The sequence below is a fragment of the Rhineura floridana genome, chromosome 1 (genome assembly GCF_030035675.1).
Source record: "Rhineura floridana isolate rRhiFlo1 chromosome 1, rRhiFlo1.hap2, whole genome shotgun sequence".
Lineage (NCBI taxonomy): Eukaryota > Metazoa > Chordata > Lepidosauria > Squamata > Rhineuridae > Rhineura > Rhineura floridana.
Genome location: NC_084480.1, coordinates 14,372,602 through 14,392,074, shown reverse-complemented (window position 1 = coordinate 14,392,074; position 19,473 = coordinate 14,372,602). Strand labels below are relative to the sequence as shown.

General features: G+C 42.3%; 1 protein-coding gene across 5 annotated transcripts in view; it reads left to right on the top strand.

The window, feature by feature from the left end:
* The window catches only part of ZBTB7C (zinc finger and BTB domain containing 7C), a 310,311-nt gene that overhangs the window by 190,134 nt on the left and 100,704 nt on the right, over positions 1 to 19,473 (top strand). For 2 of the 5 annotated variants that reach the window (XM_061614200.1, XM_061614163.1), the window contains exon 1: positions 5,895 to 6,518. The exons of 2 other annotated variants lie outside the window; for them this stretch is intronic. The gene's annotated coding sequence lies outside the window, so the exon portion shown is untranslated. Of the gene's footprint in view, positions 1 to 5,769; positions 5,788 to 5,894; positions 6,519 to 19,473 lie in introns of those variants that run through there. One more of the 5 variants, XM_061614133.1, reaches the window with a different exon arrangement.

The window sequence follows — 19,473 nt, the reverse complement described above, 5'->3', positions numbered from 1 at the left end:
TTGGGGTCTTAACAGTTCATCCTCAGCATAGGAACAAGGAATGCCTTGTACCAAATTAAACCATTGCTCCATCTAGCTCAGTATTATCAGCACTGGCTGGCAGCAGGTTTCCAAGGTTTGGGGGCAGGGGACTCTCCCAGCCTTACTTGGAGACACCAGAGATTGAACCCAGGACCTTTGGCCTGCAAGGCATGCTCTCTACCATGGAGCCATAGCCCTTCCGCAGCTTGTAATGCTTAGTTTTGTCCAGCACCATCCTTTTGGTACAGCTTGCTTTTCCAAAGCCGTGGGCTGCAGTTGGAGTAGAAATCTCCCCTTACCGCACCCCTGCCAGTTATTAAATTCATTTATTCTTGAAATTTATATCCTGCCTTTCTTTAAAATAATCAAGGTCACTAAATAAAGTCAGTAAATATCACAGCAGAACAATATGCCACAATACATCATTACAAATGAATATGAAAAACAGCACAGTTAAATTGTGTTTTTTTTTCTGAATGTGTGTGTGTGTGTATGTAAACCATCAATGCATTTCACTTAATGTCAACGTCTAAAAAAGCCTGCTGTCATAGCTGAGCAGTGGGTGGACCAGGAGGATTTCTCTTGTGGAACTGCGTCCAGATATTTGACGCCACAATGAGGGGCTCGTTCTAGGTTCGAGGATGCCCTGGGGCCTCTGCTGGGCCCCTCCACCTTCGGTGGGGCCTCCAAGGCTTACCAGACGATGGCAAGCAGGTGTCATGTTCATCTCCCACTATGCCTAAGAGTGGCATTATGAGAATTAATGTAGCAGCGAGACCCATCCGTCTGATGCTTCTCGGAGCAAAAAAGGTTTAAAGTAGGAGCCCAGGGCAGGCATCAGGGGTAGACCCTTCCAGTGTGCTGAGGCCTTGGCAACTGCCCAAGGACACTCGGTGCTGACACCAGCCCCGCCGGAATGGAAAAGGCCTTGCCTCTCATGCCCATAATCCAGTGGTGGAGGGAATGGGGACTTGAAGCAGGTCCTCAGAATTGGATTGCAGTGTTTGGGCATGTTACTGAGGTGTTGTGCAGTTGGTTAATCAGTGGAGGCCAGTTTTAATTGGTGAGAGGGAATTTTAATCAGCGGGTCACGGACACACTTGTTTGCTTCTGAGGCTATTTTGGTTCTGGTGTGTTCCTGTAATAAAAATGAAAAAGAAAAAGTGAACTATGACCCCTCTCAAGTCGTAGCGTCTCTTCCCCACATTTTCTCAAACAGCCCAGAAAGTCATTTTATATACTGGGATGGGGAACCTGTGACCCTCCAGATGTTGTAGGGACGACAACTGCCATCATCCCTGACCATTGGCCATGCTGGCTGGGGCTGATGGGAGTTGGGATCCAACACCTTTTGGAGGGCCAGAAAATCTCCATCTCTGAAGTAAATGTTCTTTAATTGGTTGACAGCTTAAAAGCCAAGACATTTGTATTTTTGATGTGTTCTTTTGATTTCTATTCCATTGTTCTATCTGAAAGGCCCTCGAGGCTTTGTAGTTACCCTGGCGGAATAAATGAATACATGAAAGTGCCTTATGCCAGGTGAGACTATTGTCGATCCTTCTAGCCTGGTGTTCTCTGCACAGACTCAAACACCTCATTGGGAATTCTAGCCTGGGAGGCCTGGGCAAAGTGATGGGCCCTCTTAGGCTTCCTGGACATGGCAGCAGCAGCGGCTATACTCCTAAGAGTGACTGGGAGCTGCCATTTTAATTTCCTAGAATGCCCAATACAGTGGTCACATCCAAAGCATATATACATAAAGCACTCCTACGCCACTGACAGTCTCTTAAAGTGGTGTAAGAGTGCTTTCTGTGTATGGGGTGGATATGACCAGTTTCACGCCAGGGTAGGGATGGGTGAGAATTTCGATTCAGTTTGCATTTCAAGCAGAATGTATCAAATTCACACTTTCCCAGACAATATGAGAACCGAAACACAGCCATCCTTCATCACAGTTGGAATTAATTGGAATTAATTGGAATTTGGGGATGCAGTTTGCCAACTAAACGCAGAGCTTGGAAAAGTTACTTTTTTGAACTACAACTCCCATCAGCCCCAGCCAGCATGCTGGCTGGGGCTGATGGGAGTTGTAGTTCAAAAAAGTAACTTTTCCAAGCTCTGAAAACGTTTACACAAACGTATATATTAGGGGAAAGTGTGCATAAAAATGAATATATGAGTGAAAATTACATGCAAAAGCATGAAATGATGAGAAATGGCTTGCAAAAATGTGTACCTTTGTCAAAACTGCTTAAAATTGTGATTTTTTTTTGAGGATTTTTAAAAATAAAATTGCAGATCGCTGTAGAAATGTAGAGAACTGCATTTAACACAGGAAAAATGAGAAACCGAGAGAACCGAAATGGACAGATCTTTCCACCCCTCCAGGGTACTATAGAAAATTAAAGTGGGGGCTTGCAGACCCAGCTGTATGACATGAGGGGTTCTGAGAAGATGTTAGTGCCTGTGGGTCCTGGTGGGCTCCAGGCGGCTGCCTTGCAGTGCCCGGTGCTGACTCAGACCTGTCTCTAGCAGAGTTCTTTTTTCCCCTGTTCCAGTGCTTTATGCAAATGCTTCTGTTTCCTTTTGGCTCATGATGCCAAGGATTTCTTTGTACAAGGCGCATGTTCCACCATTGAGCTACACTGACTTTGTGAGGGTGGTCATCTATTCTTTGATACATTTCAGCCTCCTCTCAGAAATCCAGAGGGGTGGGGGCTACCCCCAAGGGTGGGAAAGCAGCTATACAAAAGGGCGTATCCTTCGTAGGGTGATATAACAGGAACACCAGTGGGAGTCAGTTTTCTTTTTCTTCTGCGTTTCCAAGGCTGGGTGGATTGGCATTTACTGGACATGGCCCAAGTTTTGCTCGTACCTTATCTTGGGCCAGGCCTATGGGTAGCCCTGGCTTTGCTGATTAACGTACCCAGACACTCCTTAGAAACCCAGTAGCCAGAGAAGTTGCTGATAGTGGGCTGGGTGTGGGATTTTAAGAGAAAGGTGGGAGAGGACATTCAGAAACCAAAGTATTCCAAAAGTTCTTTTTTTTTTTTTTTAATTCCCCTAAGCATTCAACTTCTGCAATTAAAGCCTCACCCAACTTGTCGGCACACAGATTGCTGCTTATTCGTCATTTGAATGGGTTGTTCACATTTCAGGAGTTCTGCCCTTAATAAGTACAAAACGTAGCATGGGTAAACTTGTGGGCGGTGTTGATAAGGATAATACTTAGCATTTCTATAGTATTTTTTGAGTATTCCCATCTCAATGAACCTTACAACAACCTTGTAAATGAGATCAGTATTACTACCCCCATTTTGCAGATGCAAGGGACGTAAGAACATCAAAAGAGCCGTACAGCTGGATCAGGCCAGTGGCCCATCTAGTCCAGCATCCTGTTCTCACAGTGGCCAACCAGATGCTTATGGGAAACCTGCAAGCAGGACCCGAGCGCAATGGCACTCTCCCCTCCTGCAGTTTACACCATCCGGTTTCCAGAAGCATACTGCCTCTGACAGTGGAAGACTGAGGCAGAGTGAGTGAGAGAGATAAGATTACCGAAAGGCACCCAACAAGTAGTTCATAGCAAAGACAGGATTTCAGTGGGGACCTTCCTGGCTGATAGCTAAGAAGCACAAAGCTGGCCCATCAGATGGGAACTGAGAGTCCTGAGGTTGTAGAACAGAATGCTTCAGTCTGGAGATGGAGAATCACATTTTTGAATGCTCCCCTAGATTTAAAAGCAAAGCCAAACACCCACTTCCCCACAAGTAGAAAGCTAGCACAAGAGGGAGGGAGCTGAGTAAAATCTTTCTCCTTGATGTGACAGCTTGTTTCTTATTTAATTTTTTTTTAACATGGTGGGGCATTCAAAAGAAAAGGATAGACTTACACAATCTGTAGTGATAGAGTCTATTATTCCACCACTTCATTTTGCTGCGTTTGTAAACCAAGCCTGAGCCTTTTGGCCACTGTACTGCACCACACTAGACTTCAAGGCAGCATTGCCTGTCCAAGATGCTCAAAGCAGTCCTGCTTGCAGATTCCAAAATATTTGCTTTAGGTCAAAGGGACTTCTGGGGGCAGTAATAGCATGGCAAAAGTGGGGTCGATGTGCAATCCTTTAAGTGTGGGTTTCATTGTGAATTACCCAGGTTGAGGAACAGAAAGTGTGTCAATTTCAGGAACACTGAAAGTAAAATCAACCTGGGATGAATGCAATTAGAAAGAGTAATCTACCTACACCCATCCCCGCCCAGATAATCCCCTCCACCCTCCTCCCTTTTCCTTCTCCTACTTCCAGCTGGCCAAATCCCTCCCCAACTCTTTTATTTATTTATTTATTTATTTTAAATTTATATCCTGACCTTCCTCCCAGAAGGAACCCAGGGCAGCAAACAAATACAATGAAAGCATTTCAAAACATCTTAAAAACAAAAGTCTTCAAAACATATTAAAACAAAACATCTTAAAAACAACTTTAAGAAACAACTTTAAAAACATCTTAAAAAGCAATTCCAGGGCAGACACAAGACTGGGAAAAAGGTCTCTACTTAAAAGGCTTGTTGAAAGACAAAGGTCTTCAGTAGGTGCCAAAAAGATAACAGAGATGGTGCCTTTCTAATATTTAAGGGGAGGGAATTCCAAGGGGTAGATGCCACTACACTAAAGATCCGTTTCCTATGTTGTGCAAAATGGACCTCCTGATAAGATGGTATCTACAGGAGGCCCTCACCTGCAGAGCGCAGTGATCGACCTGGTATATAAGGGATAAGACAATGATTCCATCACCCCTTCAACTCCCCACTTCCCTTAACATTCCCTTCTATATCTGCCTTCGCCAGCTTGTTGCCATCCAGATGTCTTGGACCAGAGCTCCCATCAAACCCAGTCAGTGTAAACAGACTATACTACTTCAGGCTTCAGGTGAGAGAACAATGCTGTACCATATAAGCTCTCTGCAAATTAGGCCCCATGTGCACATTGCTTTTACAGCGGTATCCTGTCACTTTAAACAGACTTGGCTTCCCCCCAAAGAATCCTGGGAACTATCGTTTGTTAAGGGTGCTGAGAGTTGTAAGAGACACCCTGTTCCTCCCACAGAGCTACAACAGGGAATTTCCTATCAGTTGTTGTTGTTACTAGTATTATCATCATCAATATCATCTTATTACTCATCCTTCACCCAGAGGTCCCAGGGCGGGTTATAACAATTTTAAAACATGGCATTAAAAAAACAATGAAAAACAACCTAAAATCACAAAATAGGGTGGGTCTTAAAAATATATGTCTCGGGTGTCAAAGGCCCGGGTAAAGTGGTGCGTCTTCTTCGTTCACCTAAAACTGTGCAGTGAAGTTGCCAGTTGCACCTCAGTTGGGAGGGAGTTCCACAACTGAGGTGCTGCCACAGAGAATGACCTCTCCCTGGCCACCTCCACCCAAACATCAAACTTGGAGACAATCAAACGAAGAAAACCAGACTCACACCCCAGCTCTCACCTGGGATAAACACCCATAACAAACTTCAGTTCCCAGGATTCTTTGGGGAGGCCAGGGCTGTTTAAAGTGGCATGATAGTGCTGTAAAAGTATAGTGCCGATGAGGCATTAGAGGGTGCGTTTCTCTGTTATTCTGTCTCAAGCTTTTAGATCCACTTTGCCTTGTTCTTTTTAAAAGAGAATGTGCCAAAATACTCAGGAATACAGCTTACTGCTGGAGACAGGGCAGAAGCCAGCCCCACAACCATCTCCCCACTGCCACCTTAAGGTGGATAGGGTTGGTTAATTAACTTACACTGCATGTGCACACTGTACCAGTCTTGTAAATGGGCTCATGTGCAAACCATCACGCTGGGTTTGCGTGTGGGAGCACCAAGTCAAAGTTATCCTCTAAACCCAAGAAATGAAAGCCAAAATGCTCAGGCGGCTGAAGTGCACCCATAGAGAGGGGTTCGCTTCAACCTTGCATTTTGTGTGTGTATAGGATCCCTGTGATCTACTGATGTGTTGCGAACAAGGAATGCGTGCTTAATGGTTAAGGTGTAACTAATCTGTATTTCTAATTTAATGATGTTTTAGAAAGCTGCCTTTTAAATCTGCTGTTTGTTTAGTTATTGAAAGTCTGTGCTTTTGATTAGCAAAACGCTGCTGCTATGGCAGAAGTCTGGGCAAGAAAGACTTTCGAAAGAACAGGGTTTGTGAGGAAAAGGGAGCATCAGAATAGTATGTGGGCTTCCCCCACATACTGTTAAGCTTTCTGTACAGGTGGACAGCCAGGGCTAGGTGCCAAATTCTTTTGGTTTACAGGGAGTGGTGGGAGGGAATCCTCCAAACCGCTCCTAGAAAGGCTTAACTTCCCTCTTTCAGATGAGGGACAAGCTCCTGCATTCTGCTCCAGACGCTCGGGGAGAATGCTTTTTTTTTTGCAGATGGCTTTTTAAAACAGAACATTTTACGATTGGAGACACCAGGGGAAAGAAGAGGAAGAGAGCTGCAGAGGTAGGTCGGGCTGCCTTCTCTGTCCTCTTGCTTTGCTGTTTTCCTGAAAAGGGTGGTTAGAGTTTATTATTTTCAGTGCTTCCAAGTTTATTTAATCACGAGGATGCATCCTGTCTTCTCTGTGCAGAGGCTAATTTGGTTAATTAAAAAATGTTTCCAGTCTGCCTGGAGTGCCATCGCATGTTTCTGTTTGCTGTTCTCTTTTACAGTCTATCACAGCCAACATGTTTCGTTAATTGCTATTCAAAGGAGAAGCTGCGATTCTCTCTCTCTCTTTCTCTCTCACAAAGCTTTCAAAACACTGGCATGTTGGCTGTAAATTAACCCTGAATATAGTAACAGCATCTCCAATTTTTGCACTTTTTTTGCAAGTTGGATTCAAGATGTTATTTTTAATGTATTTTTTTGGCTGGGAAAATGTGGCATGGATGTCCCTCATGTTAGCGGCATATAGTGATTTTGGGCAGATTGGATTTTTGTATTTGACAAGATCATCACAGTTTTGTTTGAATCTCCTTACGCGGAGTGTGTTGATTAGTAGATCTGATGGGTGCCTTTACACTCGTGGCAGATTTATGCACTAACGATTGTGTTAAGCAAAGACTTAACCTGGAATTTAATGCTGCTGCTGCTGAGTCCTGTAGCTGTTTTTTTTTTTAAGTGCTGTAGTTTTAATGCTACTCAAAAGCGATCGGTTCCACTGCTCTCGGGGAAGAAGTCTGTCATTACGTACGGAAAACAAGAGACTATCTTTTGACCATGATGTCATTGTGATCTGAAACTCAGGTTGGAATATCCTCTGAATGGCTTTGTGCAACTTTTGCATGGCTTTCTTTGCAAATCAGATACTGGGAAACAGATGAGGTTCTTTGGGGCCTTGACTACTTGTCTTTTCACAGTGCAGCCTGTGCATGTCTACTCAGAAGAGAGTCCCAGGTATGCGTGCATAGGACTATAGCCTCAAGTGGTCTTTAAAAAAAAAAAGGGAAAATGTGCTACTTCATTGTGAAAATGATGCCTTATACTTCATGGTGTGGAATAGAAACTGTAACTATGCACTAGACAGTACAGCAGTATAATATCTTGCTTCTGACAGCTGAATCTGAATTTGGTTGCTCTCAGTTTCACATTTTCCCATCCTTAAATTCAGGTCTCCACATTGCCACATCAGTTTGCAATTTCTTTTTTAAAAAGTCCTCATGAAAATTCAACATTTTAGTGCAGATTTTTCCTAATATGCACATCTTTGTGTGCAATTTTGCCTAATATAATCATTTCTGCAAAGGAATTTCCACTAATGTGATGCATTTTAAATGTTAGTTTCTCTAATATATGTATTTGATGCACACTTTGTCCTAGTGAATGCATTTTTGTACATGTTACTTGGCTGGAGACCTGCACTGCTAAATGTGAAGAATTGCAAATTCAAAGGATGGCTGTGTTTCAATTTGTGTACTATTTTGGAAAGTGCAAATTTGGTAGTTTCACTTTTAAATGTGAACTGAATTGAATTTGTCTCCCCATCTCTAACCAGATGTACACTTTTGGTCTTTTTCTTCTGCACAATACCTGAAATCTACCTAGAAGAGTAATCTGTTATATGTCCATTCAGGGATATTGTGTTGTTCAGATTCTTATTTAGTAAACAAGAGCTTAATATTAAACAATCCATTGATTGTTGGCCTGTGGGCTTTTAAAAAAAATCATAACAATGGTAGGGACACTAAAACTTTTGTCTGGGCTTTTGAGAAGCAACAGCTTCATGGATATATGTTAGGAAATTGTTTTTCCACTTACCTGACCGGGGGGGGGGGATATATGTAACTATTTATTTATCATGTTTGTATGCCGCCCCTTGTTATCTGAGGCCTCAAGGGCTTAACATTTTACTCAGATTTTGCTGGAAAATATCGCTGATTGTACCAACGCTTTCCTTGAAATTTAGCTGGGGAAGAACCTCAACAATTGGCTCAAAGTTCTCTTTAGGCAAAATGCAGTGATTACCTAAGGATGTGTAGGGTATTCAGCCAATACCACCACACTGTGAATTTGTACTCATCTTTTTAGAATTCTTCTTGTTTTCCTTAAAATTTGTCACATATTTTGCATGAGGAAATACCAGGGTTTTTATTTATTTATTTATTTATTTATTATTTAATTTATATCCCGTCCTTCCTCCCAGCAGGAGCCCAGGGCGGCAAACAAAAGCAGTAAAAACCCTTTAAAACATCATACAAACAGACCTTAAAATACATTAAAACAAAACAACTTTAAAAACATTCTTTAAAAAAGCTTTAAAGAATCTTGCTTTAAATTTGGGATTAGGTAAAATGTGGATGATAGCTCTAGGTTCTCTTATTTTCAGACAAAATTGGTTTGTGCTATAGAGCAATAGTGGATAAGTGAAATAAGCAAGCTTTTTAAACTTTTTTTTTAACATTGCCATCATTATACATGCTGTCTTACATTGCAACACAGGCAAAGAGTTTACAGTGTTCCTGGTAGGTTGTTTTGCCTTAAATAGCTTGCAGTCAAAATCTGTAAGGGGTGGGGGGAGGAAGGGACAGACAACAAAGGGGGAGGACAGGAGAAGAAGCAGGTGTAACAAGGGTTAAGTGTCAACACATGCAGGGAATACATACACAGAAGCTTAGGGCTGTGGTTGAAGGGGTAAGCCCAAAGTCCAGTGGTATTCCCAGAGAACAGGGTTGGATGAATCTGTCAATTTCAGATTCTCTCAGTTTCTTCTTATTCCAATCTAAAATTCAGTTTGCCACATTTCAACACTGGTTTGCAATCCCCCCCCAAGCAAGTCCTTGTGAAAATTCATCAGCATTTTAGTGTATGCTACTTCTTAAAGCACAATTTTTTTGCAAGCAGTTTCCCCTAACATAGTGCATTTTAATATGTTATTTTCATCAATATATGCATACTTTCCTCTAATATACACATTTTTCTACAAATTTTTGGTTGGAGAACTGCTTCACAAAATTCAGAGAAGTGCATATTTTGAAGGATAGCTCTGTTTCAGTTCGCTTATTGTTTGGGGAACTGCGAATTATGTAGGTTAGCATTTAAAAGCAAATAAAACCAATCCTTACCTGAAAAAGCCTTCATTTCCAAAACAGAGATTTTCCTATGTATGTATGTGTGTACTGCCTTCAAGTCAGTTCCGACCCTATGAATAGGGTTTTCATGGTAAGCGATATTCAGAGGGGGTTTACCATTGCCTCCCTCTGAGGCTGAGAGGCAGTGACTGGCCCAAGGTCGCCCAGTGAGCTTCATGGCTATGTGGGGATTCGAACCCTGGTCTCCCAGGTCATAGTCCAACACCTTAACCACTACACCACACTGGCTCTCTAGGGACCCATTTAACCTCTGTTTAAAAACCTCTCATGAAGGAGAAGCCTGAACAACTATAGCCCCTTAAATCATATTTTTCATATTTCAAGGTAATAAGAATGCTTTTACAATTGCTGTGATTACATCACTTTCGCTTAGAGAATTTTAAGGATATTTGGAACTCTGTACACATTTGTAGAGTTAGTTTCAACAGCTGACCAAGAAGGCTAGCGTTCTAACACCCAAATATCTGTTTGGTGGGTGCCTGTCCTCTGTTAGGCAGATGTTCAGCATTCATCAGCAAATAATACAGTCAGGGAATGAGCATATTAAATTAAACTGAGAACTGGTGTAGTGTGATGTCTAAAACATAGGGTGGTATTCAATGCTAATCCTACTCAGGGTAGACCTATTGAACTTAATAGGCATGAGTAACTTAGGTCCATCAATTTCAGTGGGTCTACTGTGAGTTGAATACCACCCATAGTTATCAGTCAAGAAATGGCTGCTTAGGGCTCACCTCTGCTGTGAACTCACTAGCGGCCTTAGGGAAATATCTGTCTCTCTCTGTATCTTGAAGCCTTAGCCCACATATCTACAATATGGGGAAAATGTTACCAACCTACCTTTCAGGGTTGCTGTAAAGAGTGCAGCCCACTAAGCTAAACCTTGGCTTTGCACGACCGTAGAAACACGCAGACTCCCAGAGAGGAAGTCGTAGCCGCTTTTGTGCCTCCCTTGTCCTTTTTTCTGTTGTGACACATTAAGCCAAGGTTTGGCTCAGTGTGTTGTCCAAACTGGGCTGTGAGGTTAAGCTCTCTCCATGAGCAGTACCCCAAAACAAACAAGGTTTGGCTTAGCACGTCCTGTAAACCAGTTCAGTATCTGTGAGTCCCTTTGAAGATATGTACTATAGAAATTCTTCTTATTGTTACATGACTACAACTGGAGAGCATATGGAATTGCAATTTGAATTCAGCTCCCTGAAACTGCACTTTGTTCAGGGTTCTGTTTATGTTTCTAGGAAAGAAAGCACTATTCTCTTCATAAAACTTCATGTTGCTTCCCCATGACCACAATAGCGTTCAGGTCTGTGGGAAAACTAATGGATTAGAGCCTCTGAAGACTCAGGCTCTGGTTGTTCATTATGTTAATCCCGTGGAGTTTGCTCATATCTCTTAGTATTGGCCAGAGGCCTCTTGTGGGACCTAATCACTTGCCTGCTGTGTTCATGCAAGAGTCAGCATTTTCTCTCCACACTGCATGGCTGAAGCCACATTGCAGCTATGGATTTCACCACAAAACTGTCACACACCCTGAAGCCCTTCGTTGTGGGCTTTATAGATGACTCATACCGCTGCTGAAAGGAGATGTGATGATGATGATGATGAATGCAAATGTGTTTTCTTCAAAGGCAGTGGTTCTGATGGAGAGCCTAGCCTCTTGACAACCTGACCTGAATAAAGAGGACACAGAGAATTGTTGACCCTTTAAGAAGCCATGAGAGGTATCCAGTGAAGTAGATCCACTGGGGCAAAGATTTTGGCTGCACAGCGGAACTCCCCCCCATCTTCCTGCATACTCCTGCACCCTCCCCAAATCTGCTCTGGCACATTGAGGAAGCCCTCAGAACAGATGTAGGGATGGGGAGAGAGGAGAGGGAGGGGGGGCTCTGTTGCACAACCCTAGCGGATGTACTTTGATGGATGCTGTCCAGTTTTTGTCAAAAAATGTGCTGAATTGTGTATTCAGTATATTTTATTTATTTATTGGATTTATTAGTCGCCCATCTGGGAGGTTGTCCAGCCACTCTGGGCAACGTACAGCCAAAAATATAAATTACATTAGACAATAAAAGTAAAAACATTAGCACATTAAAATCACAACCAATAGCTACAGAACCTATAAGTGAGACCTGCAACAAAAGGTTGTATTGTTGAGTTCTCCTGTTTTGGGTTGTACCTTTTTCCAACCATGCCATCTTTCAGGATACTCGATTCCATCTCCCTGGTGTTCACTCCCCACTCCCTCCATTCAGCAGACACTGAGCATTCTGTGGCTATTCAACATGCTCAGACAATGATGTTGCCAACGTACTGCTCTCTGGTGTTTTCTGTGTTGTTCTTTTCTCAGATGTGATTGATGGTTATTCTGCCTTCCCTGCTTCAGTTGCAGTTGCAGCACCCATTTGTCTAGTGTGGACCAGCAAAGCATTATTGTGGGTTTTCAGGTCTCCTGTGCCTTTAGTTATATTTATTTATTTAGTGAATGAGTGATGTCAATGAGATTAAACGGGAAACCTATTAACATAACCATCATCCAAGTCTACCCTCCAATGGCAAATGCAGAAGAGGAATTGGAGAGATTTTACGCAGAAGTACAGGAAGAAATTGATCACACACCAAAACAAGATGTGCTGATAATCATGGGGGATTGGAATGCAAAAGTTGGGAACAGAGAAGAACTAAGAATTGTGGGGAAATGGGGCTTAGGAGACAGAAATGAAGCAGGAGAAGGACCAGATGGCATAGCAATAGAGTTGTTACAAGCTACTGAGACTGAATCTGTCCAAATTTTGACAAAAATCTGTCAAGAAATATGGAAAACTAAACAATGGCCCACAGACTGGAAGCGTTCCATATACACCCCAGTTCCAAAGAAAGGGGATCCCAGGGAATGCATTAATTATCAAACTATTGCCATAATATCCCATGCAAGTAAAGTAATGCTCAAGATTCTACAACAAAGGCTCTTTCCATATATGGAGCGAGAAATGCCAGACGACCAAACTGGATTTAGAAAGGGAAGAGGCACCAAAGATCATGTAGCAAACATACAGTGGATAATGGCATGGACCAAGGAATTTCAGAACGAAATCACCCTGTGCTTTATAGATTACAGCAAAACCTTTGATTGTGTGGATCATGAAAAACTATGGAATGCTTCAAAAGAAATGGGGAGGGTGCCACTGCATCTAATTGTCCTGATGCGCAACCTATACTCTGGCTACTGTAAGGACAGAAAATGGAGAAACTGATTGGTTCCCCATTGGAAAGGGTGTGAGATAGGGGTGTATTTTATCACCCTATTTGTTTAATCTATACGCAGAACATATCATACGGAAAGTGGGATTGGACGAAGATGAAGGAGGTGTGAAAATTGGAGGGATAAATATCAATAATGTAAGAAATACCATACTACTAGTAGAAACCAGTAATGATTTGAAACGAATGCTGATGAAAGTTAAATTGGAAAGCGCAAAAGCAGGACTACAGCTGAACATCAAGAAGACTAAAGTAATGACAACAGAATATTTAGATAACTTTACAGTTGATAACGGGGACATTGAACTTGTCAAGGATTATTAATACCTCAGCACAGTCATTAACCAAAAGGGAGCAATAGTCAAGAAATCAGGAGAAGGCTAGGACTGGGGAGGGTAGCTATGAGAGAACTAGAAAAGGTCCTCAAATGAAAAGATGTGTCACTGAACACTAAAGTCAGGATCATCCAGACCATGGTATTCCCGATCTCTATGTATGGATGTGAACGTTGGACAGTAAAAAAAGCGGCTAAGAGAAAAATCAACTCATTTGAAATGCGGTGTTGGAGGAGAGCTTTGCGCATACCATAGACTGTGAAAAAGACCAATAATTGGGTGTTAGAACAAATGAAACCAGAACTATCACTAGAAGCTAACATTATGAAACTGAGGTTATCCTACTTTGGACACATCATGAGAAGACATGATTCACTAGAAAAGAGAATAATGTTGGGAAAAACAGAAGGGAGTAGAAAAAGATGAAGGCCAAATAAGAGGTGGATTGATTCCATAAAGGAAGCCACAGACCTGAACTTACAAGATCTGAACAAGGTGGTTCACGAGAGATGCTCTTGGAGGTCACTGATTCATAGGGTCGCCATAAGTCGTAATCGACCTGAAGGCACATAACAACAACAATTTATTTATATAGAGCGTTTTTACCCCACTCTTCAGCCAAAAAGGATCCCAGAGCAGCTTGCATACAGACAAGACAGCCCTCGCCCATAGGCTTACAATCTGAAAGTCACAACGGAAAAGAAAATAGGGACGTGGGGGAAAGAGGAAACAAGCAATCTCAATTCTGTAAGTTAAATAGTAGTTCTTATCATGACTAATTAAGTAGTTCTTAATTAGAGGTGTTCTCCTTATGGCTTCCGCTCCTATAATTTCCTTCTGGCCAGTGGGGATATGGTAGTTATTGAATTGCCTCTTAATTGTCTCTATTCTCCACTTTAATTATTGTTTTCTCTCATTCATTTTATTTAATTTTATTTAAAATATTTCTATCCCGCCCTTCTAGTAGCTTCTAACTAAACTTGTAGTGGACCTTTGTTGGATGGGACATGCTTCTGAGTAGAATTATAGCAGGACCTTGGCTGTGCGGATCAGCACTGCTAAATAGTACAACAGTAAATTAAGTGACATGTTGAGCAAGCATTTTAATTTCACTTCCAGCTGATTGTGGAAAATTAATGCCACACCACCACTAAAAGGCTCCAGTGTGTCGAAAATGGGTTTGCCACCATTAACAAATTGCAAGTGAGTACTAACAAAATGTAAATATGGTGAGTTTATTCATTTTGTTTTTATCTGGGTGGCTTTCAAGTTGCACCTGTTTGGGAGCATAAATTTAGGGTAGATTAGAAATGAAGATAAAATGTGTGTATAAATTAAGGGGGGAAATGGGTGGAATCCCAATTTCACACTTCATCTTGAAAGAATGGAGAAATCCAGTCTTTTACCATTTTAATCATCCTGTACAAAAATTGTTATGTGCCTTCGAGTCGATTACGACTTATGGGGACCCTATGAATCAGTGACCTCCAATAGCATTTGTTACGAACCACCCTGTTCAGATCTTGTAAGTTCAGGTCTGTGGCTTCGTTTATGGAATCAATCTGTACAAAAATACCCAGTTAAAAATACATTCAGATATAGCCGAATGCATGTTATATGATTTTGAATGTATGCTTGCAGAGTCAATAAAAACTGTGTACAAATTTTTACTTTACAGTGGAAGTGAATATAACTTCAGTACAGTTAAGATGTTTTCAACTTGTGTTTAAAATTGTAACTCAGCCTGGGATCTTTTGGTGAAGGGTGGGTAATGTTTTACATTTTGTCAGACTAGGCTATACATTTACATAAATATGTAAATAATGACCACTTCTGTTAATCTGAACTGAAGCATCCTGATGTTTTGGACACTCCTGCAGGCCTTTGGGACCCAGAGCTTCATTTACTCAAGAGGAACAAGAAGGCCATGTAACATTCTGACAAGTGCGCCTGCATATATAACATATTCATTCTCAACTTTTCAAGCTAGATGAAAAGGTTTTTGCATTAGGTGTTCATTTTTTGTATAGTTTTTAAACCAAGACACTGGTGGTTTTTGCATTGTTTTTCAGATTATTTTAGCAGATTTTAAGGATATGTCTGTAAATCACTTTGGGACAGATATGCAGAAGACGTTAATATTTCAGGACTCTCTAAGCGGTGTACAGTCTAAAACCCCCAAACAATATATCATTCAGACAGAAACAAAAATACAACCTAACACTAATAAAAGAGTGTATAACAACAAATAGAAATTCAGACGATTCAAACACATCCAATCTTATTCGTCCAGGAACTTACCAAGCCCAGGCCTGCTTAGCTTCAGAAGGTGATAGCTTCATTTGCCTTCAGACCATACCCTGGGACCTTTGCGTAATATTAATAGCTGGACCGGGATCCAGCTTTTGTGGTGTAAGCATATTGCTGCATGACCCCGTATGAACTTCCAATGAAATTCCCAGCACTGGAGTTTCCACATTTTCCTGAAACTTGTGAATCATATGAGGAAAGGCGGTGACAAAAAACTGGAAGTGGTTGAGATATGACTTGTGAGAAAAGACTGAAGTAGTTTTTTAGGCAATAAGGCTGAACTAAAGGGTAGGTTTTGTTTTGTTTGCAATTTTTTTTGCCCGTAAGGGAATGTGGTCCTCGGGATGACCATGGTCCCCTCTCTCCCGCTCTGAGCAACTGAAAAGGGGTGTCCAGGATTGTAATGGAATCTCGCCCACTGTGGGCATGTGGAGGAAAATGCCCAGGTGGTGAACTACGACGAGTTGTGGTTGTTATTACTGGTACTACCACATTTATATTCCACCTTTCCTCCAAGGAACTCAGGATGGTGTACATGGTTCTGCTCCCTGCCTCATGTCAAGCAGATGGTCGTAGTCCAAATCTAAAGTCATTAGAGTGTGCAACATTGACTAGGCTATCGTGGAAGAGGAATGGCCATAGCTGGTGAACCAGCCATAGCTGGGCATAAGCACACCTCACCACTGAGGCCCCTGGATCCTCAGTGACAGCTTTGAATTTAGGAGTATTTCCCCAAATTATGCCTTTGGGTCTTCAGGGAGAGTGGTATCCCATCCAGAACAGTACTTGGAAACTATATTCACAGAACCTCCATCTTACCTGATTTCAGCTTCAGTTTATTGGCCCTTGTGCAGGCCATCCCTGAATCCATATGCTGGCCCAGCACTTGCACAGCCTCTCCTGATTTAGACAGAACAGAGAGGTAGATTTTTTTTCTTTTGTCATCTGCATATTGATGACACCACACTCCAAATCTCTAGATGACTCTTTTCAGTACCTAACACTCTCCCCTTTCGTGCTTATTGGTTCCTAGGGGCATCTGTTGTTGTGTGAGAAGACATTAACATGGATCTCATTCTCAACTAGGATGAGACCTTTGATTCAGTTCACATTTCAAGCAGAATTTATCAAATTTGCAATTTCTAAAACAACAACCCTGTGAGGTAGGTTAGGCTGAGAAACTGTGACTGGCCCAAGGTCACTTCCTCCTATGATATTCAGGTGTCCTCATCTTGCCCTGCCTTCATTTTTTGAGTTTGCTCTACCAGTGGCTACTAATGACATAGCACAGGAGCAGGGGAATCTCATGTGATAGGGAGCACTCCAATATGTTATGGTGGAAAGGGAGATGTCCTGTCCTTACCTGACCTTGAGCAGAAGTCCACAGGGCATGCAGAGTATTCAGTAAGGGGGAGAAATTCAGTTCTGTTCACATTTAAAGGTGAACCTACCTAATTTGCACTTTCTGAAACGATACATGAACTGAATGCAACCATCCTTTGCAATTCTCACTTCTCTGAATTTTGCAATGCCGTTATCTAGCCAAGTGATATGTACAAGTAATGTATATACTAAAGTGTGCATAGAACTGATATATTAGTGAAAATAACATGCCAACTGGGCACATTTTGCATTACAGAATTGTGTAAATTAGGCAAAACTGCATGCAAAAATATGTCTTATTAGGAGAAATTCAGATGAAAACGCTGATGAATTTTCATGAGGAGGTAAAAAAAAGGATTTACAAGCTGATGTGGAAATTAGGAGAAGTGAACTTGAGACTGGAGCAACGAGAAACTGAGAGAAGCTGAAATGGACAGATTCACCCATCTCAACCAGTGAGGCAGGCCCAACTTGTAGAACCTCAGAAAGCTCCAGGTGAACAACTTGCATCTACAAATGCTGGAGGGTTGACTGAGGCCTTATAACTCTCTCAACCCAGGTGACTCCTCCTAGGCTCTACCTCCCCTGCCTGGAAGTATGACTTCTTAAAGGGGCAACTCCCTGGTCTGAAGGTGAGCACTTACTGTATCTCTCAATGGCTTCTCACCAGAGGAAGATCCGTAGCTCTGTGGTAGAGCATCTGCTTTGAATGCAGAAAGCCCCATGTTCAATCCTTGGTATCTCCAGATACGGCAAAGAGAGAACCGTGCATGAAAGCCTGGAAAGCCACTGCTGGTCAGTGTAGATAACAGGTAGATCAATGCACAGACTCAGGATCAGGCAACTTCTTATGTTCAGTCTCTGCACCACTGAGCGAGTATTGAGGTCTTTGGCTCTTCAGGGTGAGGCAGATTGTCCATGAGGGTCCTGTCTCAGGGCCCAGATGTTCACAATCCCCAGCCTGGGATTCAGGTCTTTTTATTTATTTTATTTAATACCGTTTGGACACATAGTGAGGAGACATGATTCACTAGAAAAGACAATAATGCTGGGAAAAACAGAAGGGAGTAGAAAAGGAGGAAGGCCAAACAAGAGATGAACTGATTCCAAAAAGGAAGCCACAGACCTGACCTTATAAGATCTGAACAGGATGGTTCATGACAAATACTATTGGAGGTTGCTGATTCATAGGGTTGCCATAAGTCGTAATCGACTTGAAGGGACATAACAACAACAACAATACTGTTTCACCGCTTACTATATAAAATTTCTCTAAGTTATGAGACTTGCCAGGCTCATCCACTTCTACCCTCTGAGCCTTGGCTATTGCTTGAAGCCAGAACCATGAAAAGGGAGAACACATTCCTCTGAGGTGATGAACTTGTGTCTAGGCCAGGGGTCGCCCACCTTTCTAGACTATTGGGCACATTTTGAGAGAATACTGTGGGCGTCAGTCACAAAATGGCTACCATGGCGTAACACAAAAATAGAGAAAGTACGATCGTGAAGAAGCTTTTTCCGTCATCGTGTTTCCATACTAGAAAAGGCTTAACCTGTTGAATTTCTGCCTGCCATTCAATTGTTAAGGGCACAGGGTCCCTGTTTTCCCCCAAGGCCGACCTTAAACCAAAGCCTAGATTTCCATCTTGTAGGTTATACTACTTTAAGCTGTTGGTGAGGGCGTACATGATATAATGTTCTTCCAAACAAAATCCCTCCACATATTTATTTATTTATTATTAGATTTGTATCCCGTCCTTCCTATCAGCAGGAGCCCTACTCCCAGTAGGAGCCCCTTAGAAAATGAGATGTTGGGAAGGAGGCCAGTCTTTGTCACCTCTCCTCAAATCCCATTTGAGCCAAACCTTTGGCAAAGTTCAAGGACAGGGGTGTGAAAAGGGCTGACAACACCAGAGGGCCAGGTTTGAACGGGAATAAAAGGAGTTCAGAGTTTGCAGGGGGCACTCTACTGCTGGTGATGCACTTTGCTTCTTTTTTGGTTCTCAGTTGCTGTTGTTTTCTCTCCTTTCCTCCTGGTGGCCAGCTGCTACCGGCTGCCATGTTTAATTCCCCGTAATGCCCCTGAAATGATGCTGCATTGTAGTGGGATGTATTCAGGTAGCTGCCCGTGGGGATCACCACCTCCTACCCAGAATGCCCCCTTGGAACAATGTTGTATCATGACATTGCATCATATGGGGGAGTGTTATGGGGAAATTAAACATGATGGCTGAGTCGGAAGTAGCACTGGTGCGAGTTGCATCCTCCCTCAACATATGCCCTTTGCTGGATCCCTCTTTCCCACCCATGGATGAGACAGCAAAAAGAAGGGAACATTTCATCTCAGCCGAAACCCAGGTTTACCACTTCATGGAGAGCTAGGCCTAGGTTTGTTTGTTTGAATTAGTGAAGACGAGGACAGTCCCTGAGGTGGGCATGTGATCACCACCTCAGATGAGGATGCTACTTAGTCCTTTGACAGGAATATTTCTTCTGCTTCTGAGGAGGGGCTGACCTTGATGAATCTCGCAAGTGTCTTTG